The 22,839-nt window shown below is 39.6% G+C and overlaps 1 protein-coding gene and 1 pseudogene across 3 annotated transcripts in view; one reads left to right on the top strand and one right to left on the bottom strand.

The window, feature by feature from the left end:
* Positions 1–22,839, top strand: part of NPAS2 (neuronal PAS domain protein 2) — a 180,583-nt gene that overhangs the window by 41,991 nt on the left and 115,753 nt on the right. The window lies entirely within an intron of this gene.
* LOC150006630 (protein sel-1 homolog 1 pseudogene) lies at positions 7,914–9,988 on the bottom strand (annotated as a pseudogene).

The raw sequence follows: 22,839 nt of genomic DNA, 5'->3' as shown, positions 1-22,839 counted from the left end.
CCTCCTAAAGGGCTCATCTGAAAATCTCTCTCCTAACATGTTTGACTTAATATGTCTTTCAGTAATACATTTTAATTAGATGGATTAGTACTAAGATTTCTACTTAATCAAGCAAAATTAAGAAGCTTTTCTTGAAATTGAAATATCGTGAGAAATACATTCCAAAACAAAACAAAACAATGGATCCAGGTCTACCAGTCTGAATGTTTTCTGTAGGACAGGACAGACAGTAGCTTTCAGGTAATTCTATGACGTGTGAGTAAAAATCAGGCAAGACTAAAAATTAGGATCTCTTTTAGGTGTCACATATTTATCTTTCTTCTTCCAGCTTAAACACATAAATCATTCAGTTGGGTGATGAGAACTGTTTTGTTAAGCAATTGCCCACTTTCTTGAGCACAGACATTCAGTTCTGTCTGCTCTTAGTCTCTTGCCCATAAGCGCCTGTCAGCTATGCAGAGCCAGTTAGAGGGCACCGATTTCAGAAGCTTGTTGGATGTTGAAAGAAGTGGTCTTTGGCGAGCATTTAAATTCATTTCATTTAGACCTTCATGAAACCAAATTAGTGAAGACCTGGGGTGAAGTAAAAAATTAAAAAGAAAATGTTTTCCCCTTCTACTTCAAGACTGATTTTTGAAAAATCAACGTTTTAAAGAAAATTAGAATTATAATGCTCAGCAGAATTAAAACCAGTTAATATGCTCTGAGTGCAACTCAGTTTGTTATGTCTGTTTAATGACCACAAAATTAGAAGTAACATAGAAGGAATGTAACCATAATTAATGTGAATGGAAAGGAAGCCTCCATGTGGTCAGTGGAGGCCTGAACCATGAGCAGAGGGAGACATGTTTATTCTGCTTGACCATTGGACTATCATCACTCCCTTCCCTTTTTGGTTAGTTATGAGTCATTTAAAATTTTCAGAGTGGGTAGTAAGAAGATGCCTGGGTGACTAGGCAGAGAGGTGAATGGAGAGTGGTTAAGTTCACTATTGCTGGAATTAGAAGGGTATGAGGTAGAAAGAACAGGATGTCTAAGCACAAGCTTAAGGGACTGTCATTTCCTGAGATCCCCATGTATTTCCATTCCCTGGGAATATTTGCTAAGCCCTACTGTGTACTAAGTGGTAGAGAGAGATATAAAATCTCAGCCCCTCTTCTCAAGATATTGGCCAATGGGAGCAGCAGCCAGTGGACTATCAGTGTGACAACTACCCTTGGATATGGCCATGGATTTCCTGGGTCTGTGCTCATCAAGGGGAACAGCCCAAGCAGGCCACTGTGTTGCCTTGGTGACCTGCTGGTGGGTGTCAGTAGGCTTTAGTTTCAGGAAGTGTTCTAATATTGAAAGGCTACTGCCACCAGGAGTGGAAGCTGGACACATGGGCATGAGAATGTGCTCTCATGTGCCTGGTTTGGAGGCCGTATGATGTTCCTGTGCCTTCAGTGTCTGCTACAGGCAGGCCACACTGCACTGTACAATTTCACTTTCCATCATTGTCTCATCAGGGGACTCTGCTTTGTCCCACTGAAACAACCACTCATGCATATTTTGTTATCTGTAATATGTGGCCTCCCTAACATGTTTTTTGATAACTCAAGTGGCCTCCTTCCCTGCATCGAAGAACAAGCCTAATGTAGTATATTTAGCCTTTGTCTGTAATAGGTGAGTTGGAAAGCTGGTTCTGAAATGCCCTTTACTTTAGAAATCTGGAAAAGCTTGGTACTCAAGAGGAAGAAATGATGCAGTTTTAAGAGTACGTGATTTGTTCACTGTTAACCAGGATGCTTGCATGATGGCCCTAGACAAAAATACAGGAGTTAAATCATGGGGGAAGGAGACTTATTTGCTTTTTTTTTTTTTTTGCTTCCTATCGATGCTTTTGCTGCAACTGACAGTACTTCTCACCATAAAAGCCACATGTCATCTGACTTGGTCACTGCTTCCAGGGTCAGGGTGCTATTCATGTTTAAAAACTGACCTAGAGAGAGTGAGACCTAGAGAAAGAATATGATTTGTGGGACTACTAGGTGGCAGTAGTGGTTAGACTTGAACTTGGATGTCTTGCCCTTCTCTTTATTGAATACTCTCTCTGTCCCTTTTGTCCTTTGCTTTATACTTTAAAAAACTGCAGAGAAACACATTACTTTCAAAATCCACTCTTGCTTGTATTTCTTCTGTGAGCAAACAAAGCATGGTCACTGAAGTTTTGTGGCATGGGTATCTATTTCTAGTTCTCTCTGTTTTCCCTTTCTTTCTAGAAAGTCTGGTCTGAATGATAGAGATAGGGCTAGAAAACCAGGTGTGCTGATCAAGGAGCAATTAGAAGAAGTGGGAATTCCCAGGACTGCATATAAAATGAATTACAGAAAAATACACCATTAACATCAGATCTTATAGTAGGCCCCAGTGTAACTATTTTGTGAAATTAATTAGTCCTTACTTAACTTTTAAAAATAACCTTCTTGGTACTATGAAAATAGTCCAAATTACCAACATCAGTTATTTTAAGTCAGTAAGGGTCATCATTTTGCATATCACTGTTCTCATTCAGTCCTGTTTATTTGGATTTAAATACAACAGCCCCTTCACCTCCATGACCTGGTTTTTCTGAGTGGTAACATGTCTGGTAAAACTGAGTAATGTTGGCAAGATCAAGGTCTCAAGAGGATAAGATGTAAAATAATAAAAATCCCTTCATTTGTTATTAAGTAGATCCTTTTTTCCAGAAACTTTGCCAGTAGAACTCAGAGTTTATGGAGAAGTGGGGGAGTTTGGTGTTAAATGGATGATCACTTAAATCATTGTAAGATATCACATCATGACAATGAATTTGATCCAATCTAAGGAACTGAGATGGCTTTTCTGAGGAAGTGACATTTAAACTGAGACCTGGAGTTACTGAGAAGGTCCAAGATGGCAGCAGAGTAGGTGGAAGTTAAACTCATCTCCTTCCAGGAATATATCAGAATAACAGATAAAGCACAGAACAATCAACCTGAATAACCATCTGACAACTAGCTGAACAGAGGTCTTATAACTAAGGATATACAGAGGAACTAGGATTGAGACCAGTAAGAACGGTGTTATCCATAAAAGTCACAACTTACATGTGATTTTTTTTTATTATAATTTTTTTTTATTTTTTTATTTTTGGTTTTTCAATTACAGTTGTCCCCTTTTCTCCCCGTTTCTCTCCCCCACCCAACCCACCCCCTCTCCCACAATCATTTCCCTCCCCGTTGTCCATGTCCATGTCCATGAGTCATTTATATATGTTCTTTGACTAAACCCTTCCCTTACTTATCCCCCTTCTCTCCCTCCCCCCACCCCCCTATTGACTGCTATTCTGCTCTTTGTTCTATTTAGTTCTTTTGTTTGTGTTGTTCTTTAGTTTCCTGTATTAGGTGATATCATATGGTATTTTTCTTTCTTTGCCTGGCTTATTTCACTAAGCATAATTCTCTCTAGTTCCATCCATGTTGTCGCAAATGGCAGGAGTTCCTTCTTTCTTTCTGCTACATAGTATTCCATTGTGTAAATGTACCACAGTTTTTTGATCCACTCATCTACAGATGGGCACTTAGGTTGTTTCCAGCACTTAGCTATTGTAAACAGTGCTGCAATGAACATAGGGGTGCATAAGTTCTTTTGAATTGGTGTTTTAAGATTCTTCGGGTATAATCCTACTAGTGGAATTGCTGGTTCAAAAGGCAGTTCCATTTTTAATCTTTTGAGGTAATTCCATACTGTTTTCCATAGTGGCTGCACCAGTCTGCATTCTCACCAACAGTGCAGTAGGGTTCCCTTTTCTCCACATCCTCGCCAGCACTTGTTGTTTGTTGATTTGTTGATGATGGCCATTTTAACTGGTGTAAAATGGTATCTCATTGTGGTTTTTATTTGCATCTCCCTGATGGCTAATGATGTTGAGCACTTTTTCCTGTGTCTATGGACCTTCTGTATGTCCTCTTCAGAGAAGTGTTTGTTCAGGTCCTTTGCCCATTTTTTAATTGGGTTGTTTGTTTTCTTGATGTTGAGTCATATCAGCTCTTTATATATTTTGGAAATCAGTCCCCTGTCTGTGATGTCATTGGCAAATATGTTTTCCCATATGGTTGGTTTCCTTTTCATCTTGCTGATGTTTTCTTTTGCTGAGCAGAAACTCTTTAGTTTGATGTAATCCCATCTATTTATTTTTTCCTTTATTTCTCTTGCTTTAGGAGATGTAGCCGTGAAGAAATTGTTATGTGAGATATCTGATATTTTCTTGCCTATATTTTCCTCTAGGACTTTTATGGTGTCACAGCTTACATTTAAGTCTTTGATCCATCTTGAATTTATTCTTGTGTGTGGTGTAAGTTGGTGGTCTAGTTTCATTTTTTTGCAGGTCCCTATCCATTTCTCCCAGCACCATTTATTAAAGAGGCTCTTCTCACTCCATTTTATGTTCCTATCTCCTTTATCAAATATTAGTTGACCATAGAGGCCTGGGTTTATTTCTGGACTCTCTATTCTGTTCCACTGATCTATATGTCTGTTCTTATGCCAGTACCAGACTGTTTTGATTACAGTGGCTTTGTAGTATTGTTTGATATCTGGTGTTGTGATTCCTCCTGCTGTGTTCTTCTGTCTCAAGATTGTTTTTGCTATTCAGGGTCTTTTTTGGTTCCATATGAATTTATGGAGTATTTGTTCTAGGTCTGTGAAATATGTCATTGGTATTTTAATAGGGATTGCATTGAATCTGTAAATTGCTTTGGGTAGTATGGCCATTTTGATGATGTTGATTGTTCCCATCCAAGAACATGGTATTTGCTTCCATTTATTTGTATCTTCTTTAATTTCTTTCTTCAATGTTATGTAATTTTCAGAGTACAGGTCTTTTATCTCTTTGGTTAAGTTTACTCCTAGGTACTTTATTTTTCTTGTTGCTATAGTAAATGGTATTTTCTTTTTTCTTTCTGTCTCTGATATTTTATTGTTGGTGTACAGAAATGCCTTAGATATCTGTATATTTATTTTGTACCCTGCTATTTTGCCAAATTCACTTATTATATTGAGTAGTCTTTTAGTGGAGTTTATAGGATATTCTAGGTATACTATCATGTCATCTGCATACAGTGAAAGTTTTACTTCCTCTTTCCCAATTTGGATGCCTTTTATTTCTTTTTCTTGTCTGATTGCTGTGGCTAGGACTTCCAACACTATGTTGAATAGGAGTGGAGAGAGTGGACAACCTTGTCTAGTTCCTGAATTCAGGGGGAATGCTTTTAATATTTGTCCATTGAGTATGATGTTGGCCTCAGTCTTCTCATATATAGCCTTAATTATGTTAAGGTATGCTCCCTCTATTCCCATTTTGCTGAGTGTTTTCATCATAAATGGGTGTTGTACTTTATCAAATGCTTTTTCTGCATCTATTGATATGATCATGTGATTTTTGTCTTTCATTTTGTTTAGGTGATGTATTATATTTATTGATTTGCAAATAGTAAACCATCCTTGCATCCCTGGAATGAAGCCCACTTGATCGTGATGTATGATCATTGGATGTATTGCTGGATCCTGTTTGCCAATATTTTATTGAGGATTTTAGCATCTATGTTCATCAGTGATATTGGCCTGTAGTTTTCTTTCTTTGTTGTGTCTTGACCTGGTTTGGGGATTAGAATAATACTGGCTTCATAGAAAGAGTTTGGGATTTTCCCCTCTTCTTGGATTTTTCGGAACAGTTTGAGGAGGATAGGAGTTAGTTCTTCCCTGAATGTTTTGTAGAATTCGCCTGTGAAGCCATCTGGTCCAGGGCTTTTGTGTGCAGGGAGATTTTGGATTACTGTTTCAATTTCCTTCTTTGTTATTGGTCTGTTGAGACTTTCCACTTCTTCTTGATTCAGTCTCGGAAGGTTGTATGTTTCTAGAAATTTGTCCATTTGTTCTAGATTGCCAAATTTCTTGCCATACAGTTGTCTGTAGTAATTTCTAACTATCATTTATATTTCTGTGGTATCAGTCATGATTTCTCCTCTTTCATTTCTGATTTTGTTTATTTGGGTCTTCTCTCTTTTTTTCTTGATTAGACTGACTAGAGGCTTGTTGATTTTGTTTATTTTTTCGAAGAACCAGCTCCTAGTTTTGTTGATCTTTTGGATTGTTTGTTTAGTCTCTATGTCATTTAGTTCTGCCCTGATCTTGATGATTTCGTTCCTTCTTCTTGCCCTAGGCTTTGCTTGTTGTTGTTGTTCTAGTTCTTGTAGCTTTAGGGTTAGGTTTTTTATTTGAAATTCTTCTATCCTTTTCAGTTATGCCTGTATTGCTATCAACTTCCCTCTCAGGACTGCTCTTGCTGTGTCCCACAGGTTTTGGGCTGTTGTGTGCTCATTATCATTAGTTTCTAGAAATTTCTTGATTTGTTTTTTGATGTCATTGTTAATCCATTCATTATTTAATAGCATGTTATTCAATCTCCATGAGTTTGGGTGTCTTTGATTTTTTTCTCTGAGGTTGATTTCTAGTTTCAAGGCATTGTGATCTGAAAAGATGCTTGATATGATTTCAATTTTCTTGAATTTGTTGAGGCTTGTTTTGTGTCCTATCATGTGGTCTATCTTTGAAAATGTCCCATGTGCATTTGAAAAGAATGTATATTTTGCTTCTTTGGGGTGGAAAGTTCTATATATATCAGTTAGGTCCATGTGGTTTAGTGTGTTGTTCAATGCCTGTATGTCCTTGGTGTTTTTTTGCTTTGATGATCAGTCTATTGTTGATAATGGAGTGTTGAAGTCCCCTACTATGAGTGTGTTGTTGTTGATATCCTTTTTGTGGTCTTCTAGTATTTGCTTTATGTATTTGGGTACTCCTATGTTGGGTGCATATACGTTTATCAATGTCATATCTTCTTGATGGATTGTTCCTTTAAGTATTATGAAATGTCCTTCTTTGTCTCTTTTTATTGCCCTTGCTTTGAAATCCGTCTTGTCTGATATGAGGACTGCTACCCCGGCTTTTTTTTTTCCGGTCTGTTTGCTTGGAAGATTTTTTTATATCCCTTTACTTTCAGTCTGTGTAAATCTTTTGTTTTGAGGTGTGTTTCTTGTAGACAGCAAATATGTGGGTCCTGTTTTCTTATCCATTCCATTACCCTATGTCTTTTAATTGGAGCATTTAATCCATTTACATTTAAGGTTATTATTGATGTGTATTTATTCATTGCCCTTTGTACCTCTGTTCCTCTCCTCTCTTGTTCTTTTCTTCTTTTTTCTTAGAACACATCCTTTAGCATCTCTTGCAATGCTGGTTTGGTGGAGATGTATTCTTTCAGTCTTCCTTTGTCTGAGAAACTCCTTATTTCACCTTCTATTTTGAATGAGAGCCTTGCTGGGTAGAGTATTCTTGGTTGTAGGCCTTTGTTTTTCATTGCTTGAAATATTTTTGACCATTCCCTTCTGGCTTGTAATATTTCTGTTGAGAAATCAGTTGATAGCCTTATCGGAGCTCCCTTGTATGTTACTTGCTGTTTTTCTCTTGCTGCTTTTAGGATTCTCTCTTTGTCTTGAAATGTTGTCATTTTAATTACGATATGCCTTGGAATGGGTTTTGGGGGGTTCCTCTTCATTGGAACTCTCTGTGCTTCCTGAACTTGTATCACTTTTTCTCTCATCAGGTTCGGAAAATTTTCTGTCACTATTTCTCCTATCAGTTTTTCAATTCCATGCTCCTTTTTTACATGTGATTTTTATGTTAGTCGTCAAACACTTATTAATTTTATTTAAATTAGAAAATAAAGCCAGACTTTCTGATGGAAACTGTGATTGGGCTGGCTGATCTGGTGATTAGGAGTGGCCTCAGTCACTATGTTATATGGTAGAGATCTTCCATGAACTGAATGAACTTGGCTTGCAGCTCCAGAGTCTTCATAAATGATATTTGAGTATCTGTTTAATGCCCAGTCCTTTCTCATGCATGTAGCCCAAATTAAACATAGCCTGTGCACTGTGCTGTTGCTCCAATGCTAGATGGTAATGAATAAACTCAGTTTTGTAATCCACATCAGTGCCAAATCCATAGAAATGGTAGTTTCCAAGCTTAATTGGGACCACAGTATAACCTTGAGAGGTGGCCCTGTTCCAGTGGAGCAAAGCTCTGGGGTATGTTTTATTCTCACCTACAATGGTCGCTTTCCTCTGGTCGAGAATGAAGGCTGCCTTGCTCTGGGCCACTTCATAGCCTTGCTCAGCCAGCAGGAGGTACTGCGTCACTGTGGCATTGTAGTCGCTGTCTTTATGGCTGTTATAGTCAGTCAGTCATAAGCCTCTTGGACCAGCGGCCCCGCTCACAAACATTCTTAAACAACTCCACTGCATTGTGACATGATTGCATCACACCTGTGCTGCTGGCATGCATCGGTGCTAGGTTATAGAAAGCCAAGATATGGCCTCCCTGAGAAACTAAATTGAAATACTTCAAGGTCTTTTTGTAATCCCTCTTGACTCCAATGCCCTTATAGTACATAGAACCAAGCTGTAGTTGTCCATCTACCCAGCCTTGTTCAGCAGCTTTCTGAAAATACTTCAGTGCTAGATCATAATTAACTTGAACTCCTCTTGCATAGAGGTAAGCCATTCCAAGCCCACTCTGTCCAACTGGCTTGTCCATGTCAGCAGCTTTCTGGAAGTAGTGAAGAGCTGTCTCATTACTCTGAGGTATAATATTACTTCCCCCTGAATACATGTTTCCTAAGAAGGCCATAGCATGTGAATTGCCAGCATTCTCTGCTAAATTGAAGGAGTCAAATGCTCTCTGATGATTCTGTTCTACTCCATGCCCCCCGTGCAGATGCACTTGTCCCAGACTGACCTGTGCTTATATGTCGCCTTTTTCAGCTGGGAACTGGTAATACTGAATCAAATCTCAAATCTTCTTCTAGTATTCCACTGTTCATGCCTGGATTATCCACCTTGTCAGGCAGCTGTATTCTCTGTACTACTGAGCCTCCTGTCAGCGAGATATCACTAGCAACATGATTGGCGATGAGCTGGTGAGTCAGTGCTGATTCACAGCTCTGCAGGACTCTGATGCCAGCCCAGTAGTGGTAACCCAAAATCATGTGGGCTATTAGGTTGCCCCCAAGAGTTCCAAATGTATAATATACAAGGGCCTTTGCCTGACCTGAATTAACACCAAGTCCAGACGCATAGAGAAAGCCAAGAGCATTCTGTTCCTTGGGTGAGCCTTTCTCAATCAGCTTCTCAAACATCTCTTTAGCTGCCTGGATGCTCTGTGTCAGGTAATGGCCAAACAAAAGAGCGTATGACACCCTTTCCAGGGCCTTGGTATGGTTCATGCTTGCTGCCTTCTGAAGATACCAATATGCTTCTCTTTTTTGTCTTTTCTTATTGGTTCCATTGAGGATTTTCATCCCAGTCTGGTCCATCATTTCTGCTTCTTGCATCTGCCGTCTTTTAGTAGCCTCTTCTTCAGTTTCATAAAAGCCACACTTTTCATCTGCCTTGTAGTCATAGGTTGTAGCACACCACAGTCTGCCATCTTCCCTCCCATCTGATTTACACCCATCATATTCCTTATCCAGGAAAAGAAAAGGGAAGTGGCAGGGCTCCTCATGTGCTATGCCTTCGATGGCGGTCAAAGCTAGTTTCCATACTTTCATCTGTTCTTCATAATCCTTGTTTTCTGGATTTGAAGATTCTAGAAAGTTGATTTCTTCTGTAACACATTTCCCTTCTTGGCTCCTGAGGCTGTATTCCTCCTCATTAATAAGTGATTCCAATTCTGATTCTTCTGAATCAAGAAATATCTGACCAGCCACTACTCTGCCTCCTGTGCTGTGGTCCTTTACCAGCTCATCTGATGGCAAAGAAGTCTTGGAATCTAAGGATTCATCCTGGCCACCTTCTTCATCTGAGAACGCCAAGGCCGTGCCCAGCAGCACCGCACAGAGGAGCTGCATCAGCCCGACCAGGACCTGCATCCTGCTTTCAGGGCCGCTACCACTATGGGGAGCTGTCGCTGTCACCTCTGCCACTGCCTAACTGCTGCTCTTCCTCTCTCATGCAGTCTTGATGCTAGGAGTTCTGAAGCCTTTTTGGATAGTCCCAAATCTCATGCCAAATCATTCAACTCATGCTGATCAAATCCTTTATGAACTGAGTCATCTTCAATTTCAAAGTCTTCGTCATTGCTCTCACTTAGTTCTTCACCATACTCCTGTTTTTCAAAAGAGAGTAGTTCAATGAAAACTGGTCCTGGTATTTCAGCTGAATGAGGCACTGGGCGTATAGCTGACGGTAGACTAGGATATTCTATTTTACACTTATTTTTCTTGTTATTTCCTGATGTTTTCACTATACAAAAGTAACAGTCACTTGAATGATCTCTGGGCTCTTACCAAACCATAGGTATACCAAATGGCAATTTATCATGTGTTCCCTTTGTGCACATCCGTAAACTCTTGGCACACTGCTTGCACACCTTGTGAGGAGCCCAAGACTTATCTTGATCACCAAGTTTTACTTTAAAATATGCAAAATAGGCTTGCCTGACAAATGTGCTGATGTTTGTCCTTTGGGAATGGTGAAACTGCCACAGATATAACAAAACTAATCAGTGTTGTTTAGGCACTTATGATGAAAAATAGCAGAGGCAGACATGATCTGAAGGACAGGAAATAAGTACGTATTTAAATAAAAAAATAAATTCTGCTAACTCCTTGTATACAGACAAGAACTTGGACTACATTTCGGAATACGATTCACTATATAGAGCAGCACACAACTTCTCACCACACTGTCTCATGTTTAACTGAATAGCCTAGACACATAGGAACCTGTCGCTGGTCTCCAAGGCCATCCCCTACCCCTCCCCACTCGAGGGAGGTTTGCTCTCAGCCAATAGGAGAGCACTAGTGCTTCCCTCAATCCAGGCTCTATCCAGCCTAGAGTGGTCTCATTAAGATAAACTATACAGGAAAAACTTGATGTGGTAGAAGAAAACTAACTACAGTTTTGAAATCCACATGCATATTTAAGTCTAAAATAGCTGAATAATCGAACTCAACAGGAATTATATTAAAAATTGTTCCCCTGTGAATTGTCATCCTAACAGGTGTGAGGTGCTATCACAATGTAGTTTTGATTTGCATTTCTGTAATACCCAGTGAGGTTGCACATCTTTTCATATATCTATTGGCCAATTGTGTGTCTTATCGGAAGAGGTGTCTGTTCAGGTCTTCTGGCCATTTTTTAATTAAAATATTTTGTTTGGTGTTGAATTTTAGGAGTTCTTTATGTATTTTGGAAATTAACCTTTTGTTGAAGCTGTTGTTTGCAAATATCATCTCCAATTTGGTCAGTTGACTTTTTCTTTTGTTGTTGGCTTCTTTTGCTGTGCATAAACTTTTTAGTTTTATATAGCCCCACTCATTTTTTCCCTTTACTTCTCTTGCCTTTGGGGTCAAATTCATAAAATGTTCTCTACAACCAAGGTCCACAAGTTTAGTATCTGTGCTTTCTTCTATGTAATTTATTGTTTCAGATCTTATATTTAGGTCTTTGATCCATTTTGAATTAGTTTTTGTACATGGGGACAAACTGTCCTCTCGTCGTCGGCAGCCGTCCGTCTCGAGAGATGATGGTGTAGCTTCTTAAGAGTCTATCTGCACCGCCGAGAATGGCTGTGCAGTCCAACTCGGGAGTGACACGGTATCTGTCTCCTCCCGTGTTGAATCGACATCTTGCGATGACGCTGGAGTGTCCTCTCCAGTGAAGCTGAAGCTACAGAGCCTGGGCAGGGTGATATGGAGGGTCTGCTGTTGCCCATGCAGCAGGCCCCCCCTCTCTTCGCAGCTGAAGGATCCAAGGGAAAGACGGAGTCAATACAGCTTGGCTTCAGGTGCGCCGCAGGAGTTGCCGGTATTGACTACAATGTCGAACCGCCTTAGGGACTCCGGCTCCGGATTTTCTGTCGGGGTTTACTCCCTTAGCCTTTCCCCTGAAGAGGTATGCCGCAAGGCAGCGGAGGTTTTTTGGAGTCAGAGTTTTCCTTCTCTGATGTGCCCTGACTGGAAGATCGAACCAGCGACACTTAGCTCGCAGGCCGACGCTCAATCCACTGAGCCAAACCAGCCAGGGTTTTACAAACTGTCCTCTAGTTTCATTCTTTCACACATGGGTTTTCAATTTTCCGAGCACCATTTATTGAAGAGGTTTTTTTATTTTCTCCATTGTGTGTTTTTGGCTCCTTTGTTAAAAATTATCTGCCCATATACATGTGCTTTTATTTCTGGACTCTAATTCTGTTCCATTGACATGTGTGTCTCTTTTTCTGCCAATATTGTGCTGTTTTGATTATTGTAGTTCTATAGTATAACTTAAAGTCAAATAGTATACCTCCAGTTTCATTCTTTTTTCTTAGGATTGCTTTGACTATGCAGGATAATTTGTGGTTCCATACAAATCTGAAGGGTTTCTTTTTTGATGTTGTTGTTGTTCTATATCTTAAAAAAATGACATTGGTATTTTAATTGAGATTGCATTAAATCTGCATACTGTTTTGGGTAATATGGCTATTTCAACGATGTTGATTTTTCCAATCTATGAACACAGAATATCTTTACATTTCATTGTGTCTTTTTCAATCTCTTTTAATAATGCTTTGTAGTTTTCGGTATATAGGTCTTTCACATCTTTTGTTAAGTTTATTCCTAGGTATTTTATTCTTTTGATTGCAGTTGCAAAGGAAATTGTTTTTCTCATTTTTTTTCTTAAGTTTTGTTGTTATATAAGAAAGCAGTGGATATTTATACATTGATTTTGTATCCTGCAACTTTATTCTATTTGTTTATCATTTCTAATAGTGTTTTGGTCGAGTCTTAGGGTTTTCTATGTACAGAATCAGGTCATCTGCAAAAAGTGACACTTACTTCTGCCTTCCTGATTTGGATGCCTTTTATTTATTTCTCTTGCTGGTTGCTGTGGCTAGGACTTCCAGTACTATGCTGAATAACAGTTACAAGAGTGGGCATCCTTGCCTTGCTCCTGATCCTAGAGGAAAAGCTTTCAGTTTTTCACCAGTAAGTATGAAATTAGCTGAGGGTTGTTATATATGGCTTTGATTATGTTAAAGTACTTTCCTTCTATACTTATTTTATTGAGTGCTTTAATCATGAATGGATGTTATATCATGTTTTTTCTGCATCTATTGATAAGATCATATGGTTTTGTCTTTTCTTTTGTTAATGTTGTATATTGCATTGAACATTTTGCATATGTTGAGCCATCCTTGTGCCCCTGGAATGAACCCCAGTCTATATTCCCACTTTGTTGAGAGTTTCTTTTATTATAAATTGGTGCTGGATTTAATCAAATGCTTTTTCTGCATCTATGATATGATCTTGTGGTTTGTATCCTTCATTGTGTTTATTGATTTGCAAATGTTGTACTAACCTTGCATTTTTAGAATAAAGTGGGATTGATTTTATCATGATGTATGATCTTTTTGATGCATTATTGTATTCATTTTGCTAATATTTTATTGAGGATTTTAGCATCTATATTTATCAAGGATACTGCCCTATAATTTTCTTTTTTTATAGTGTCTTTATCTACTTTTAGAATTAGAATAATGCTAGCCATGTAAAATGAGCTTGGGAGTTTTCTCTCCTCTTTAATTTTTTGGAATAGTTTGAGGAGGGGAGGTATTAGTTCTCCTTTGACTGTTTGGTAAAATTCACCTATGAAATAATCCAGTCCAGGACTTTTGTTTGTTGGGAGTTTTTTGATTACTGCTTCAATTTCACTAGTTGTAATCTGTCTATTCAAGTCTCTGATTCTTCCTAATTCAGTTTTAGAAGATTGTATGTTTCTAGGAATTTATCCATTTCATCAGGTTGTCCAGTTTGTTGGTATGTAGCTGTTCATAATTTTTTTAAAAAATCCTTCATATATCTGTAATATCAGTTGTTACTCCTTCTCTTTCATTTCTGATTTTATTTATTTGAATCCTCTCTTTCTTTTTCTTGATGAGTCTGGTTAAAGTTTTGTCAATCTTATTTATTCTTTCATAGAACCAGCTCTTGGATTTGTTAATCTTTTGTATTTTTTTAGACTCTATTTAATTTATTTCTGCTCTGATCTTTATTATTTCCTTCCCTCCATTCACTTTGGGCTTTGTTTGTTGGCCTTTTTCCAGTTAAATGTCAAGTTATATTGTTTGAGATTTTTCTTGTTTCTTGAGGTAGGCCTGTAATACTATGATTTTCCCTTTTAGGACTGCTTTCTTTGTGTCCCATACATTTTGGCTTGCTGTGTTCTTATTTTTATTTGTTTCAGGTATCTTTGATTTATTTCTGCACATAACTATGTAAAGCAAATATTGATGGACATAAACGGAGAGGCCAACAGAAGTACAGTCGTGCTATGGGATTTTAACACCCCATTGACATCAGTAGATAGATGTTTCAGACAGAAAATCAACAAAGAAATGGTGGATTTAAAAGACTACTAGATCAAATTTAAAGATGGCAGAGGAATGAGGGTAGGCTGCGCTTGCATGCTCCCGAGACCTGTTTGTAGTTTAGGCTAATTGTGGACAGAGTATCTCAGTTAACACCAGGATACTGACAGGAATTGAGCCTTGGAGCTGCTCGCAGCAGAGGAGACCATCTTGGGGTGACCTGTCTGGTGATTATCATGGAGGAGAAAGGGGCGAGATGCGAGTTCAGGCTGGCTTGGTTCCCTGGGGTTGGCTGGGAGTGGGCAAAGATTTATTAGTGACCCTAGGTTTCTCCTGAGAGGAGTCAAGGATGGAGAGCGAGGCTCTGCCTTCTAGCAGAGCCAGGAGTGGGCCAGGTGGCATCTGGCTCTGAGAGGCAAGGAGCAACGTATTATTATTATTATTATTGTGAGGGTATATGTGTGCTTTTGTTTTTCTTTTGATTGTTTTTGTGGACCAGAGAGGAAAGGCTAGGGGTGGGGTGAGATTCTTGATGAACACAGGAGCAGGAGTGCACTAACCCACTATGCCACTCCCACGCTGCCCTAGGTCATAGGCAGGAGTGCCCTGGTTCACTGCCCTGGTGTGTAACCAGCCAGACTGCGGCCTGCCCCCATCCTGCATGAGGGAGTGCATTCACCCCTTGCTGTGGCCAAAGGAGGGTGAAGTGAACTAGAGGAGCTTTGTAAAAGTTTGGGTGCTGGCTCTGGAGAAAGAGCTGGGGGAGCAGTGGACTAGATCCCAGTGCAGAATCATCCCCAGTGCTAAGGGAGAAATCGCTTAAGCAGATTACTCCCCTCCAAGTGGCATCATCTGGAGGCAGCAACTGAACAACTGCAACAAGAATGTCACACCACAAAGGCAGGAAATAAAAGCAGGTCAATCTAAGAAGCAGAAACAAACAGAAGAGCCACCTAAAATATCCACACATTCCAGGTTATGAAGGACTTACATACATAACATTAAGAAGAGAAAAAACTTAAACAAATCTCCCACACTTGTCACCATGGCACAGTCATGGATGGAAAATTCTTTGTTGTAACCAGGATTTCTGCTCCCATGGTTTCCTATCACCCTTCCTCATCCTGCATCCTTTGTCACTTGAATGGGCACCTGCACAGGTAATTCTTACCCAGAATAGTACATGAGCTAAACAACCGTCTTCAAAGAGTTATAAGACATCATTTTTATATGCCATTTCATAGTTTACAAAAATTATTTATTATTCCACCAAAGGAAGAAACCACAGTCCAAAAAAAAAAGGTACTTTTCTGAGGTCACCATCTGGGCAGTGATGAAGCCAACACAATAGTCCACACTTTTCTGCTGCTTTAGGCCCCATCACCTATACAGTAGTATTCCCACTTCTGCCCAGTGTGGCCCTGAAGCATCCTGTGTTTGTGGAATGAGAGAAGAGGAGCATCTCTTCTTCCATAGGGAGCCCAGTCTAGACTCCTCTCTCCTAGTCCTGCCCCAGAAAAGTCTCCCAGGGAAGGGGCAGAACTTGAGGGAACTTGATCCTGGTTTTGGATTCTGGTTTCCAAACCCAGATCTATGGCCTTAGTCCTACGAGCAGTATTCACATAATTTTCAGTATTTTAACGTTTCTGTGAGGCTAATGTTTCTGAATTCAGTTTCTTTCCCTTTGTCTAAATCCAAATCACATTCTCATCATGTTCCTGTGGACACACAAGAGCACTCAGGAACTTATCAGAAAGCAAACAGTGTCTTTGGAAGATATAAAATTTATTGCATTTGTTTTTATGCAACCAAGATAAGAAACAACAGAAAGGGGAAAGCATATGCTTCATATGACTTGCTATGATCCCATCCCTAATGTGGACATGCTTTTCCTTCCCCCTGGATAGTTGGCCTAATGGTGGTATAAATATTACCATGTTCTCACCATGTTGCCATGTGACACATATGGGGACACACACACACAAACACATAACTGTACATTGTGAAAACCTCATTTGTGATCATGGCTAAAAAAGGCTATGTTGCTATTCTTGTCAATATAATTTTTCATGACTTCAAAATGTTTGCATGCGCAGGGCCAGAGACAGACCACTCCTCAGAGGGAATTGACCTGTTGTCATTCTTATGTGGACATGAACTTGACTTTTATTCTGGAGCAAGGCAGAATAAACAGTTTAACTATATTACAGAGAAAAGAACCTCAAATGAATAATTTAGTTATAGTATAGGTAGAGAAGAGAGAACATATTCTTGAAGAAAGAATTAGGAAGGACCTAATACTTATTACTATCATTTATAAAAATTATATACATGTATTTTAAATTATGTACATATATATGAAAACTTTGCCTAATGAAAAATGGCCTAAGGCCTTTTACTTCTTTATTCTTTTTTTAAAAGTATTTTTTATTGATTATGTTAAAGTTGTCCCAGTTTCTTTTCCCTTTGCTCCCCTCTGCCCAGTACCCACCTTCCCTCCATCAATCCCACCCCTCTTTAGTTCATGTTCATGGGTCATGCATATAAGTTTTTTTGCCTCACCATTTCCTATGTTATTCTTAACTTCCCCCTGTCTATTGTGTACCAACCAATTATGCTTCTTAAACCCTGCACAATTTCTCCATTTCTCCCCCTTCTCCCTCCCAGCTGATGAGCCTCCAAATGATCCCCATACCTATGATTTGTTCCTATTCTGATTTGCTTAGTTGGATTTTGTTTTTACTTTTTAGATTCAGTTGTTGATAGTTGTGAGTTTGTTTTCATTTTAATGTTCATAGTTTTGATCCTTTTTTTCTTAAATAAGTCCCTTTAACACTTCATATAATAATGGCTTGGTGATGAATAACTCCTTTAGCTTTACCTTGTCTGGGAAGCATGTCATCTGCCCTTCTATTCTAAATGATAGCTTTGCTGGGTAAACTAGTCTTGGTCGTAGGTTCTTGCTTTTCATCACACTGAATACTTCTTGCCATTCCCTTCTTGCCTGCAAGATTCCTTTTGAGAAATCAGCTGATAGTCTTATAAGCACCCCTTCGTAGGTAACTCTTTGCTTTTTTTTTTTTTTTTGCTGCTTTTAAGATTCTCTCTGGGCATGGATGGGGGGTGTGAAATTGCTTGTGGACAGGGGGTGCTGGGAAGAGGGGAGCAAAGGGGAAAAATTGGAACTATTGTAACAATATAATCAATAAAGTATACTTAAAAGAAAAGATTCTTTATTTTGAAATTTCGGCATTTTAATTATGATGTGTCTTGGTGTGGTCCTCCTTTTGTCTAGCTTGTTTGGGACTCTCTGTGCTTCCTGGACTTGTATGTCTATTTCCTTTACCAAATTTGGCAAGTGTTTCTTCATTATTTTTTCACATAAGCTTTCAATTTCTTGCGCTTCCTCCTTTCCTTCTGGCACCCCTATGATTTGGATGTTGGCATGCTTAAAGTTGTCCCAGAGGTTCCTATGCCGGTGTTCATTTTTTTCAATTCTTGTTTCTTCATTCTGTACTGGTAGACTGTTTTTTTCTTCCTTATGTTCCAAATCATTGATCTGAATCCTGGTTTCCTTCCCTTCACCATTGGTTTTGTATGGATTTTCCTTCGTTTTATTTAGCATAGCCTTCACTCCTTCCTTTCTGTGTTTGCTGTACTCAAGCATATCTGTCAAGTCTGTGAGAATATTTATCACCAATGTTTTGAACTCTATGTCTGTTAGATTGGCTATCTCCTCATCTGTTAGGTTGGCTATCTCCTCATCCCACTGGCACCTTGATCTGTTCCCTCTTTTGGGCCATACTTCTCTGACTCCTCATCTTGACAGGTTCTTGTCTTTGTTTGCCTCTGTGTCTTAGGTAGAGCTGTCACACCTGTCTGAATGTGTATTTCTTTTTTATATCTTTGTTTGTTGGATTTCCATGCAGCTCGATTTTCTGGAATTTCTGGTTGTCTCTAGTTTTGAGATAATTGTACTCCTTCTTAGTGGTAGAGAGAGAAGCAGCATGTTTACCTAGGCCTCCATCTTGGCCAGAAGTCCTATCTTTTTATTCTTAACAAAAGAAGAAATGAATTGTAATGAAAATGTATTGCTTCTCCCTTGAAAAACAATGAAAAAAAATTTTAACATTCTCTTTTAAACCAGACAGTTTTTTTGATTTATTTATTAATTTGTTGGTTTCCTTTTATTTCAAACAAGTTTGCAAAAATGATATTTATTTTTGTTTGTTTATAACATCCAAAAATGTGAATGTGGCCTTGGACTGATTGATTCTGTTCTGCAGAATCTGACAGTTTTTCCATAGACTCAAGAATCTAGCTACTCTGGAGTTGACAATTGCATGACTTTATTAAGGTGAACATAAGAGTACAACACCATGGGACTTCCTGTCAAGATGGAGGCATAGGTGGACATGCTTCAGCTCCTTGCACAGTCATGATAAAGATCACAACTAACCTCAAAACAAAAAACACCAAGAACTGCCATAAAATTGAACTGTATGGAAATCTGACAACCAAGGATTTATAGAAGCTGTCTTCATCCAGATGGGTAGGAAGATTGGAGCCAGGGAGCCAGGGCAGAGAGGACACAGTGTGGTAGTAGTGAGAAGGTGGAACAGGTGGTCCCACATTCACCTTTGGTGGATAAAAATCAAGGGGATACCTTGTGAGCAAATGAGCCCAGCCCCAGGCCAGACCACACAGCCCATAGTTCTAGGACCAACATAAATAAAGCCTCATAACTTCTGGCTGTAAAAAACAGTGGGGGTTGGGGTGGTGGAAGAAACTGCAGGATTCTCAGGAGAGTCTGTTTACAGGGACCACACAGACCTGTAACATACACAAACCCACCCACTCTGGGAACCACATCAGGACAGCAGTGGGAGGGGTGCCAATTGCATATGGAAAGTAGTTGAAGTGACTGGAAACAGAGTGAGTGCCAGGCAAGCCTCCAGAAGTCAGGAAGCAGCAGCATCATTGTCCCCTCCCCAGCCACGCACATGGAGCCACAAAGTGGTGAAGCAGATTGCCCTGCCCTGGTGAATACCCAAGTCTCCGTCCCATACAACTTAACAGGTGTGCTAAGACAGGGAGTCAAAGCGGCTCTACCTAGTACAGAGAAATAAACACAGGGAGGCTGACAAATTGAGACAAAGAAGTGTGACCCAAATGAAAGAATAGAACAGAACCCCAGAAAAAGAGCTAACTAAGCAAAGCAGAGATAGCCAACCTATGAGATGCAGAGTTCAAAGCACTGGTGATCAGAATGCTCAGAGATCTCATTGAATATGGCAAAAGCATAAGGGAAAAAAAATGAAGGTTACACTAAGTGAAATAAAGAAACATCCATGGGAACCAACAGTGAATGGAAGGAAACTGGGGTTCAAATCAATGATTTGGAACATAAGGAAGAAATAAACATTCAACCCAAACAAAAAGAAGAAACAGGAAGATGGAGGAAGAGTGAGGGGAGGCTGCACTTGCTTGTTCCTGAAACCTGTCTGTAGTTTAGGCTAACTGTGGACAGAACATCTCAGTTAACATCTGGATACTGGCAGGAGTTGAGCCTTGGCACTGCTGGATCAGAGAAGACTGGGAACGACCTGTGTGGTGAAGATAGTGGAGGGAAGGGATGAGACAGGATTTCTGGCTGGCTTGGCACCCTGAGCTGTGGCTGGCAGTACACAAAGATTTTTTAGTAACCCTAGGTTTCCCCTAAGAGGAGTCAGGAGGATAGGGAGGTTCTGCCTGCTGGCAGAGCCAGGACTGGGCCGGGTGGCATCTGGCTCTGAGAGGCAAGAAACAGCATACTGCTGTGTGTGTGAATGTGTTTTTCTTTTTTCTTTTTCTCTTTTGATTGTTTTTTATGGAGAGGGATGGGAGAATAGGGGTGGGGCGAGATTCTTGAAGAAAAAAGGTGCAGAAATGCACTTGCCCTCTCCCCAACCCTCCCCCTGGGTTGCTGCGAGTACACATACGGAAGTGCCACAGTCCACCCGCCCAGGCGCACAAACAACCCAACTGCCAGCACACCAAGGTGCCCCAGCCAGCACCAACAGGCGTGCAACCTGCCTGCTGGAGCGCAGAGGCCTCCCCGTCCCCCGGAACAGATGCACAACCAGTCTGCCTACTGCCAGCCCCATGCCAGTGCACAGAAGAGCCTTGGACCAGCCAGCCCCTGTATGCAACCAGTCAAACCTCCCCTGGCCTATGCAAAGGAGTGCACGTGTCCCTGGCTGAGGCCAAAGGAGGGTGAAGTGAACTAGAGGCACTTAGTAAAAAGTTTTGGGTGCAGGCTCTCGAGAAAGAGCTAAGAGAGCAGCAGACTAGATCCCAGTACAGAATCATCCCCACTGCTGTGGGGGAAATCAATTAAGCAGACTGCTGCCCTCCAAGTGGCATCAGCTGGAGGCAGCAGGTCAACAACTATATACATACAAGAAGGTCACAAAACAAAGGTAGAAAATAAAAGCAGATCAATCTAAGAAGCAGAAACAAACAAGACCAAACACCCAAAATTGGAATGCGGACAACACCCCACCAAACAGAAACAACACCCCACCGAAAGGAAAGGGGGAGTTCCGAGAAGGAGGGGTAAAAGAAATAAAGGCAAGCAACCTATCAGACATGGAATTAAAAACAATAGTAATGAGGAAGCTCAATTAACTCAACAAACTCAAAGAAAACTACAATGAACTCCAAGGGAACTACAAAGAACTCCAGAGAAACTACAAAAAACTCCAGGGAAGCTACAAGGAACTTACTGAGAACTACAGCAGCATAAAAAGGGACATAGGAACTATCAATAAGAACCAGGAAGAAATGAAGAATACAATTTCTGAACTGAAGAACACAGTAGAAGCAATCAAAAGCAGGCTAAATGAAGCAGAGGAGTGGATCAGTGAGCTAGAATACTACATAGAAAAAAATTTCCAGACAGTGCAACAAAATGAGAACAGACTAAAAAAGAATGAAGAGGGTTTATGAGAACTGCAGGATGACATGAAATGAAAGAATATCTGTATCATAGGGATATAAGAAGGAGAAGAAAAGGAGCATGGGATAGAAAACCTGATTGAAAAACTAATGACAGAAACTTTCCTAACTTGATGAGAGAAAAAAGCATGCAAATCAAGGAAGCACAGAGGGTCCCAATGAATATGAACCCCAAAATACCCACTCCAAGGCAAATCATAGTTAAATTGGCAACAATCAAAGACAGAAAGAATCCTAAAGGCAGCAAGAGAAAAACAGCAAATAACATACAAGAGAGCTCCAATAAGACTACCAATGGATTCTCACAGAAAAACTACAAGCCAGAAAGGACAGGCAAAAATTACTTCAAGCAATGAAAAACAAAGGCTTACAACCACGACTACTCTACCCAGCAAGGCTCTCTTTCAAAATGGAAGGTGAAATAAGGAGTTTCCCAGACAAAGGAAGACTAAAAGAATACATCTCCACCAAACCAGCATTGCAAGAAATGCTAAAGGGAATGGTTTGAGAAGAAGAAGAAAGAGAGGGAGAGGAACACAGGGACAAAGAAAAAAAGTGACAATGAATAAGTACCTATCAATAATAACCTTAAATGTAAATGCATTAAATCCTCCAATTAAAAGACATAGGGTAGCAGAATGGATACAAAAATGTGGCTCACATATATGCTGTCTACAATGAGACACACATAAAAAACAAATATTTACACAGACTGAAAGTGAAGGGAGAAAAAGTATTCCAAGCAAATGGACATGAAAAAAAAGCTGGGGTACCAATACTTATATCAGACAGAAATTATTTCACAGCAAAGGCCATGAAAAGAGACAAAGAAGGACATTTCATAATACTTAAGGGAACAATTCATCAAGAATATATAACCCTGGTAAACATATATGCACCCAACATAGGAGTACCCAAATATATAAGCAAAATCTTGAAATACTACAAGAAGGATATCAACAGTAACACACTCATAGTAGGAGACTTTAACACCCCATTGTCAACAATGGACAGATCTTCAGAGCAAAGAAACACCAAGGATACTGAGACATTGAACAATACTCTAGATCAAATGGATTTAGTTGATATATATAGAACTTTTCACACCAAAAAAGCAAAATATACATTCTTTTCAAGTGCCCATGGAACATTCTCAAAGATAGACCATATGGTAGGACATAAAACAAGCCTTAACAAATTCAAGAAAATTGAAATTATATCAAGCATCTTCTCAGGTCACAATGCCTTGAAACTAGAAATCAAACTCAAGGACAAAACTCAAAGACATTCAAACTCAGGGAGAATGAATAACATGATATTAAGTAATGAATGGGTTAACAATGACATCAGGAAGAAATCAAGAAATCTCTG

The sequence above is a fragment of the Furipterus horrens genome, unplaced genomic scaffold (assembly GCF_987537825.1).
Source record: "Furipterus horrens unplaced genomic scaffold, mFurHor1.1.pri manual_scaffold_6, whole genome shotgun sequence".
In the NCBI taxonomy this organism is placed as follows: domain Eukaryota; kingdom Metazoa; phylum Chordata; class Mammalia; order Chiroptera; family Furipteridae; genus Furipterus; species Furipterus horrens.
This window is presented reverse-complemented; position numbering and strand designations above follow the sequence as displayed.